General features: G+C 46.4%; 1 protein-coding gene across 5 annotated transcripts in view; it reads right to left on the bottom strand.

The window, feature by feature from the left end:
* ST3GAL6 (ST3 beta-galactoside alpha-2,3-sialyltransferase 6) overlaps nt 1-5,807 on the bottom strand; it is a 73,183-nt gene extending 67,376 nt beyond the window's left edge. For 3 of the 5 annotated variants that reach the window (XM_059921311.1, XM_059921315.1, XM_059921310.1), the window contains exon 1: nt 5,040-5,519. The gene's annotated coding sequence lies outside the window, so the exon portion shown is untranslated. The other 2 variants (XM_059921314.1, XM_059921312.1) reach the window with 1 other exon arrangement.
* Between the last annotated feature and the right edge of the window lie 2,341 nt (nt 5,808-8,148).

Genomic DNA, 8,148 nt, shown 5'->3' on the forward strand with positions numbered 1-8,148 from the left:
TCACCGGGCTTGGATGGGGGAGGGGGAGTGTGGAGTGGAAGGAGAAAGGCACTAAGCGTCAAAGGACCCTTGCAAGCTGCAGCGCCAGGAGGCTTGCAGTGACTGTAGTGCAAATGGAAGAGTGAAAAGAAAGTTAGCAACAGGAGATGGCAGAAAACTTCAAAGACCTGTGGGAGAAATTCTCTGGATTTTTTGAGCAGAAAAAAATTTCCATAATAAAAACCATGCTTGAGGAATGCTATGATAAAAGGTGCGTGGACAGGAATATTGGTGGTCATAGGTGGAGAACTTGGGTAGAAGCTTTTTATAAGAATATGATCATGTTACTTATGGTTAAAGCAAAAGAGCCCTACACACCGATTCTGTAAAAATAGTGGGGGGGGTTTTGTTTTTGTTTTTGTTTTGCAATAGGTGGGCCAGTTTTGTCCTCCAAAAAAATTCAGGGCCTGCGAAACATTTACAGGTACTTCATGATCAGAAATTACACATATCCCTTAACATCCTGCTAAAGAAAAAAAATCCAATTATTTCTAATTTAATTGTAGCATAGCTGGGATCAAACAAGAGTGATTAGCTAACTTCCTTTGACATTTACTTGAAATATTGGCTCCAAATATCAAAAGTATCTTGACAGCAGTATTCTTCATCTCACAAAGATCATTTACATTTACAACAGAGAGTCCCTTTAACTTGCAGAGTCTGTCAATTAAATAAAATTATAAATTAAATTAGTTGCTGTTGCTGAAAAGCAGTTGAAAATCCAGTTGAAATGCAACTGGATTATCATCTCATTGCTCTTGTCTAAATGCAACTGGATAACCCATTTCTCAATTTTTAAGTGCAGTTTTATAACTTTATATTATCTTTATTATATTATAATAATTATTATATATTACATTATCTAATTTTATATTAGCTGTATATTATCCCTAAAAAGAAGTCAGGGAATTAAAAAAAAAATCTGGTCTTTTATTCTTTGGCTCTATGCTGAACATAGAAAATGTACATATTCCCTTACCTTTGCCTCTTCTTTTTTTTTTTTTTTTTATTTTTGGCTGTGTTGGGTCTTCGTTTCTGTGCGAGGGCTTTCTCTAGTTGTGGCAAGCGGGGGCCACTCTTCATTGCGGTGCGCGGGCCTCTCTATCGTGGCCTCTCTTGTTGCGGAGCACAGGCTCCAGACGCGCAGGCTCAGTAGCTGTGGCTCACGGGCCCAGTTGCTCCGCGGCATGTGGGATCTTCCCAGACCAGGGCTCGAACCCGTGTCCCCTGCATTGGCAGGCAGACTCTCAACCACTGCGCCACCAGGGAAGCCCACCTTTGCCTCTTCTATCCCTTAATACATGAAGGACTCTTAAATACTAAAGGGTTGCACAGATTTTAATAAAAGCATTTTATCTTATTTTATTTCATTTGTCATACTTTATATTGTATTTTTTATACAGATTTTATTTTATTATTTTAATAAAAGCAACACCTTCTACGGTGCTGGCCTAAATAGTTGCAATAGTATCTTTCCTAAGAAGAAAACTCCTCCAAGCTGTCTGAAGCAGCAGGCTGATAACTTCTCTGCCGACTAAAATATGATGGGGTGTGGGGAGGGAGACTGCATAAAATCAGCTCAAAGACAAGAAGGCTTTGTTTATGTAACAGCATGTCCTTGAATATCTGTATTAACCAGGAAAATGCCCTCTGAAGGCACCGTTCTTTGTGAGAAACGTTGTCACTATGAGTCTCACAAGAGCCCACAGCTGGGCCCCTCTCAGTTCCCTCTGCCAGGCAGGGACTCCTCCCAGCTCTGGCAATCTCAATGAGGAGGGCTTTTTATCCCCAGGGCATCTGTGTGTGTCTCCAGTTAGGCAAAATGATACATAACAGAAACCTAAGAAATATCATAATAAGCACTGGAACTCAAGCAGTGCAAATCTCTGCCTACTAAAGGGCATGACATCATGGATGTGAGATGCTGGGCTTTTAAAGAGGGAAATGATCTCGTTATCCATGCTCTTGGCACACGTATTTCCTCACTAATGTAATCACATACCCAACTAACTGACTAACCCAACTCAAATTATCATAAATTATGAATTATGAAACTGTTCTGAAAGTTACTGTACACGAAAACAAATTTGAGAATATCCACCTGATAATATTCACATACCGGTCTCTTACGTGTCAGCCTAAGTATACTATATTATTTTCAAAAAGAAGAGTTTCAAAACCAGAAGTTTTGGGGCTTCCCTGGTGGCGCAATGGTTGAGAATCTGCCTGCCAATGCAGGGGACACGGGTTCGAGCCCTGGTCCGGGAAGATCCCACATGCCGCGGAGCGACTGGGCCCGTGTGCCACAACTACTGAGCCTGCGCTCTAGAGCCCGCGAGCCACAACTGCGGAGCCCACGTGCCACAACTACTGAAGCCCGTGTGCCTAGAGCCAGTGCTCCGCAACAAGAGAGGCCACTGCAGTGAGAGGCCCGCACGCAGCGACGAAGACCCCACGCAGCCAGGGATAAATGAATAAATAAATAAATAAATTTATACCAAAAAAAAAGAATTAATCTGTGGGGAGGGGGGAGGGGGGGAGGGAGGGAGATGCAAGAGGGAGGAGATATGGGGACATGTATATGTATAACTGATCCACTTTGTTATAAAGCAGAAACTGACACACCATTGTAAAGCAATTACACTCTAATAAAGATGTTAAAAAAAAATATTAATCAAAGGGAGACATGAATATTTGTAAGTATCTGTCGAAAATTATATGTGTAGCCATTATTCAGAGTATGTTTTTTGTATATATTTTTGCTTTGATTTAATAAATAGTTCTGAAAACAAAAAACAAACAAACAAACAAAAGAATTAATCTGCGTTCCGATCAGGGGGTATATAAATGAGCATTGTGGAAGGCAAAGGAGAAAGATATGCAAATGAATGGAAGAATTGGTGAAGAATGTCTGCTACAGAGGCTTTCTGGAATGGTGTAAGGCAGAGGTGAAGTGACCTTCCTGTGATCCATTCTAGGTCACTTAACCTTGGGCAGTCTCAGTTTTTTTAACTATAAAATAAGGTTAAGCATTCCTGTCTCATAGGGTGGTTGGGAAGATTTAATAAAATAGCATAGGGGAACTCACTGGGGATCATAGTGGAGGCCGCCTGAGTTTTGTGTTTTCCTTACCTCCTTGATAAGCATCGCCTAGAATGCACTTAAACAGGTCTCTGGTCCCCAGTCTGAATGGAATCACAAATTTCCACGAAAGCCAAGTGGTTAGCAGATGATGCTTATCAGAGACACATGGGAGGCACGGCATTATTTCACTTCTCTCCATAATATTCCATATGACATGGAACACAGAAATATCTCCAACAGAAGAAAACGGCTGCCAGTGATATTTGGAATGAGAAAACTTGAAAATTACAATTTCCACAAAAGACTGATTTTTTAAAATGCTATGTCTCTTAATGGCATTCTTCTGCCAAAACTGTTCCTCTATTCTTTTCTGAGCCCCGAAGATTTGTATTGATTCGGGGCATAAGAATAAATTGAGTACTTCTAACAAATCTACTGAAACATAATCAAAATAGCAGTCTTGTTTTATTGCACCATAATACGGAGACACGGTACGGTCTGCGGCTGTGACAATCAGAGAGGGACACTGATAAAAATATTGCTCAAGAGAAGCCACAAGGGCAACCAATGAAGACCTCCCCTCCCCCTCCAGGATTAAGGACAGCTTGAAGCCAGAACAGGAAAACACAGTTTCTAGAAGAGTTCTCTCCTCATAAACCAAGTTGCCATTATCTAATGTGCCTCCGGGATGATTAGACTTATTCAGAGACGACAAACTATCAATAGATAACAAACTAAGAGTGGTTCTTTGCAGATCTTCGTATTAAAAGCAGTCGTAGGTGAAAGGAAAAGGAAGCGAAAACGAATCAATTTACAAATGTCAAATCAGCATGCTTTCGAACGGAAAATAACCTGCCAGCCTGACCAGATCCTCCTAAATATTTAACATCTCCATATAAATAAAAAGATAGTTTCATGGTCTGCAGCCGGGAGAGAAAGTTTTAAGACCGGAAAGTCAAATATCCAAGCTAGCCTTGTAAAAGCGGCTATCAAAGACCAGAAGGTTAGTGTGAACTTGGGGCCAGAGGGCGAGGGGCTTCTGGCCGATCGGCAGTTTCCTTAACTATCTACACCCGGCGGCGCTCCTCTTAAGCACATGCGACTTTGCTGAGTTTAAAATCTGCAGTTTACGTAGTTTCTGATATGCTGGCATGCAAGATGTCTTTCTCATCACCACTCCCAAGAACCGTTTCTGAACCATCATCTTTGAACAGCAACGCCCACCCCCGTCCCCAACCTCTCTCCCCGCCCTTCTACTGAAGACCGTCCCCCAAAAAACTGCTTTGGGTTTGTTTTTAGTTTCTGAAAATAGCTTTTGATAGATTTTCTTTCAAGCCAAAAGAACAGCACACAGGGGCTGAGATCGCCAGGGAGCTCGGAAACAATCCGCCTCAAAACCACAAGCGTTTTCTCCCCTACCCCCTAAACTAACGGCAGCCCAAGTCACGGAAATTTTCTCACCGCCGCCCTTTCCTCCAAATTGCCTCGGAGCTGTGTTTGCTAGGTCTAGTTCCACCGTGACGGGAAGAAGGGTTTCTAGCAAAATGTTCTAAGGTAAAACGGGAGAACCTTCCAGACCTCTCGCCCCTGCTCGCGTACAGACCCTTTTACAGGCAAACAATAGTGAGCAAAGCGCCCATCACCCCCGTCGGCCTCTCCTGCGCTCAAGCTTCCAGCGCCCCTCCCGCCCCTCCCGGGAGAGCACCTGGGGCCGAGCGCCCCCGACTCCCTAAACCCGGGGGTACGGGACCAGCTCACGCAGGCTCCTGGGAGGAGGGGGGATTGGTGCGTGGAGGCGCGCCCCCGGCCCCCGATCCTCAGCCTCAGGGGCTGCAAAGCCCGCGGATCTCTCCGCTCCCCCAACCTCCCTCCCCCGGCGATGCAAACCCGCAGCGAAGCGGGCGGGGGAGAGTTACCCGCCGAGGCCCCGGCGCGAAGACCGCAGAGTCGTGCCGGGCTCCGGGGCCGGAGGCCCGCTGCTCTCGGCTCGCTCGTCGCCGCTCGCCCCAGCCGGCTGCTGCCTCTCCCGCGGCGCCTGAAGCATCGAGCCGCCGAAGACCGCGGCCGGCGGTAACCGGAGGAAGGTGGCGCGGTTCAAGGGGCGGCGCGGGAAGGATTCAGGCTCCCTCGGACGCGGCGGGGGAGCGGGGAAGGGCGCGGCGCCGCCCGGAGTCCCAGGCGTCCGCCGGCGCGTGCGCTACCCGCCGCGCCCGGGTTCGGATCCCCGGCGAAAGCGCCTAGCGCCTCCGGAGCCGCGCAGAAGCTCCTCCCGCTCGGCGGCTGGCGCCAGATGCGTGGTGGCCGCGGCCGCCCCCGAGTTCGCGGAGGAAGGTGCAATGCGGAGGGAGCCGCTGGGGCTCCCCGTCCCCGGGCCGGCTAAGTGGGAGCGCGGCCGAGCCCCTACCTTTCCGGCTGGGCGGACACCAGCCGCGCGCCCTCTCCGGGCGTCCCGGACAGGAAAATCACCGCGAAGGGGGCCGGGGGAAAGCGGCGGGTGGCTTCAGGACAAGGTAGGAGGATCAAGTTCCACAGCCAAGAAGACACTCCCATCCCGTCCTGGTTTGTTTGGAAAGCTGCAGGGGCGAAAGTGAGGGGCACCTCGGGTGCTCCCCACCCCTCCCCGCCGGGCTGGCAGGCGGCAGAAGTAAACACTTTTGCTTGGCGCGTGGGGGACTTCTGTGACACGAGGCGGGGCAGGCGGTTTGGTCCCCAGCAGGAAGGGAGAGGTGTTCAGAGAGACCAGAATTCCTGGGCTCTGCCCTTCAAGGACAAATGTGTTAGTGCTTTTTATCTTTTGGAGGAAACGTTACTTTAGGGAGAAGAACAAAGGTGAGACGTGCATTTTCTTTTCTTATTAAAGTAGGTCTCCCTTGAGAAAAGCGTCTTCATACTTGGATAGCTGTGAATACTTTTTTTGTAACATCTTTATTAGAGTATAATTGCTTTACAGTGGTGTGTCAGTTTCTGCTTTATAACAAAGTGAATCAGTTATACATATACATATGTCCCCATATCTCTTCCCTCTGTGAATACTTTTTAAATTTCAGTGTTTGTGATATAAATCACATGCCATCAAATGACCCCAGGGAGAAGAGCCACAGACTTGGGTGCAATTGAGAAGAGCCACAGACTTGGGTGCAATTCAAAGTGAGTAATGTGTCAGGCACTGAAACAAAGTCCTCCGTCTGTGATGGACCTTCTGGTATTTGTATTAATTTTAACAACAGCCCTAGGAGGCAGCACTTGTTATTTTCCCAGTTCTCCTATCAAAAAACCCAGAGGGTTCAGAAAATTCCTATCCCTTTCCCTTTCTACAAATTGCCTTTGAAGTAACCCACACAGATTTTGTCATTTTAAAGGTGGTTCCTGAGACATCAGAGTAGTGAAAGATGTTTAGGGAATTTATCCATCTGGGCCCATTTTTCTTGAGGTTACTTTGCTCTTTTAGGTTCTCCTGAGTTTATTACCCTTCTCTTGTTCATGACTTTCAGAATTAAAGCAGTGGTATACCTCCTCCCCTCTGGCTTTCCTAGGATTTTTGAATCTGCAACGTCACGTGCTAAAGCGAGAGGCAATCCACTGTTCTTAGGTGACATTTGTGCTTCTTCATAGTCAGTAGTGACCAAGAAGGCACTGTTCACCCTAACCTAATTCAAATTCCACCTCCTCCTTCGGCCTGCAGTGTGACCTTGAGCAAGTGACTTAACCTCAGTGTACTTCCTTTTGGCCACCTCTACAGTGAGATAGTACAACCTATCTTCAGGGGTTGTTAGGAGGATTAAAATAGATGATAACATAGAGAATTCTCAGCACAGTGCTCATCTCAAAAGAAACATCAATCCAGGAAGTAGGAGTATTAACTGCCAGTCCTTTCCCACCATGAGTCAGCTACCCTCCATGTATCATGTCTGTTTCTCTCATTCATCCTGCAAACCAGAATAATATCCTAAAAATGATGAAATGGGGTCAAGAGGTTAAGTAATGTGCCCAAGGTCATACCACCTATTTTGAAGCAGTGATTTGAATGAAAGTGCTCGGGGGGGCTTCCCTTCCCTGGTGGCGCAGTGGTTGAGAATCTGCCTGCTAATGCAGGGGACACGGGTTCGAGCCCTGGTCCGGGAAGATCCCACATGCCGCGGAGCAACTAGGCCCGTGAGCCACAACTACTGAGCCTGCGCGTCTGGAGCCTGTGCTCCGCAACAAGAGAGGCCGCGATAGTGAGAGGCCCGCGCATCGCGATGAAGAGTGGCCCCCGCTCGCTGCAACTAGAGAAAGCCCTCACACAGAAACGAAGACCCAACACAGCCAAAAAAAATAAAAAATAAATAAAATAGTAAATAAAAATTAAAAAAAAAAAGTGCCCGGAACCAAAATCAATTTTCTTTCCAGAATGTCATACCACTATGTAACTATCTGGGGTAAGGGCTTTTGACCTGTAAAACTTTTTTTTTTTTTTTTTTTAATGCAGGATACATTATTGCATGGGCACATGATTGCAACTATGCAGGATACATTATTTCATGGGCACATTATTGCAACTATGTAAAAATTTTGAATTCTTGTGGAAGGTGATAAAGAATTAAGCAGGGTGAATTTGTAGCCCTCTCTGGGATAGTGTTTTTGGTAACTTTTGGGGGGGGGGGGGTAGGGATTTTTCACAATGTAACTATAACTCAGCCTTTGTGTAGAAGATTTATTCTAATAAGGTGGGAGGGGAAGGGCCAGGACTATTGGGACATGCAGGGTCTTTTAAAGGTCCCTGAAATCATATTATTTAGGCATTGTACACATAGGGCTGGCCTTGTTTGCTAGGTTTGTTTTTTGATTATGGATGGAGCAGTCTCTTTGAATTAAAATGATATTATTTCATGGGATGTGTCCCAGGGTATCCAGGGACAGGTGAAAGCCAGGTTCCCCGCACTACCCTGGGGTGCCAGTCAGCACTCTGTAGAATCACAGTCTAGAGTAAGGTTCAAGAAAGTAGTATTTCTTCTTCACCCCAATATACAGCCTGCCTTCCAAATT

The sequence above is a fragment of the Balaenoptera ricei genome, chromosome 4 (assembly GCF_028023285.1).
Source record: "Balaenoptera ricei isolate mBalRic1 chromosome 4, mBalRic1.hap2, whole genome shotgun sequence".
NCBI classification, from domain to species: domain Eukaryota; kingdom Metazoa; phylum Chordata; class Mammalia; order Artiodactyla; family Balaenopteridae; genus Balaenoptera; species Balaenoptera ricei.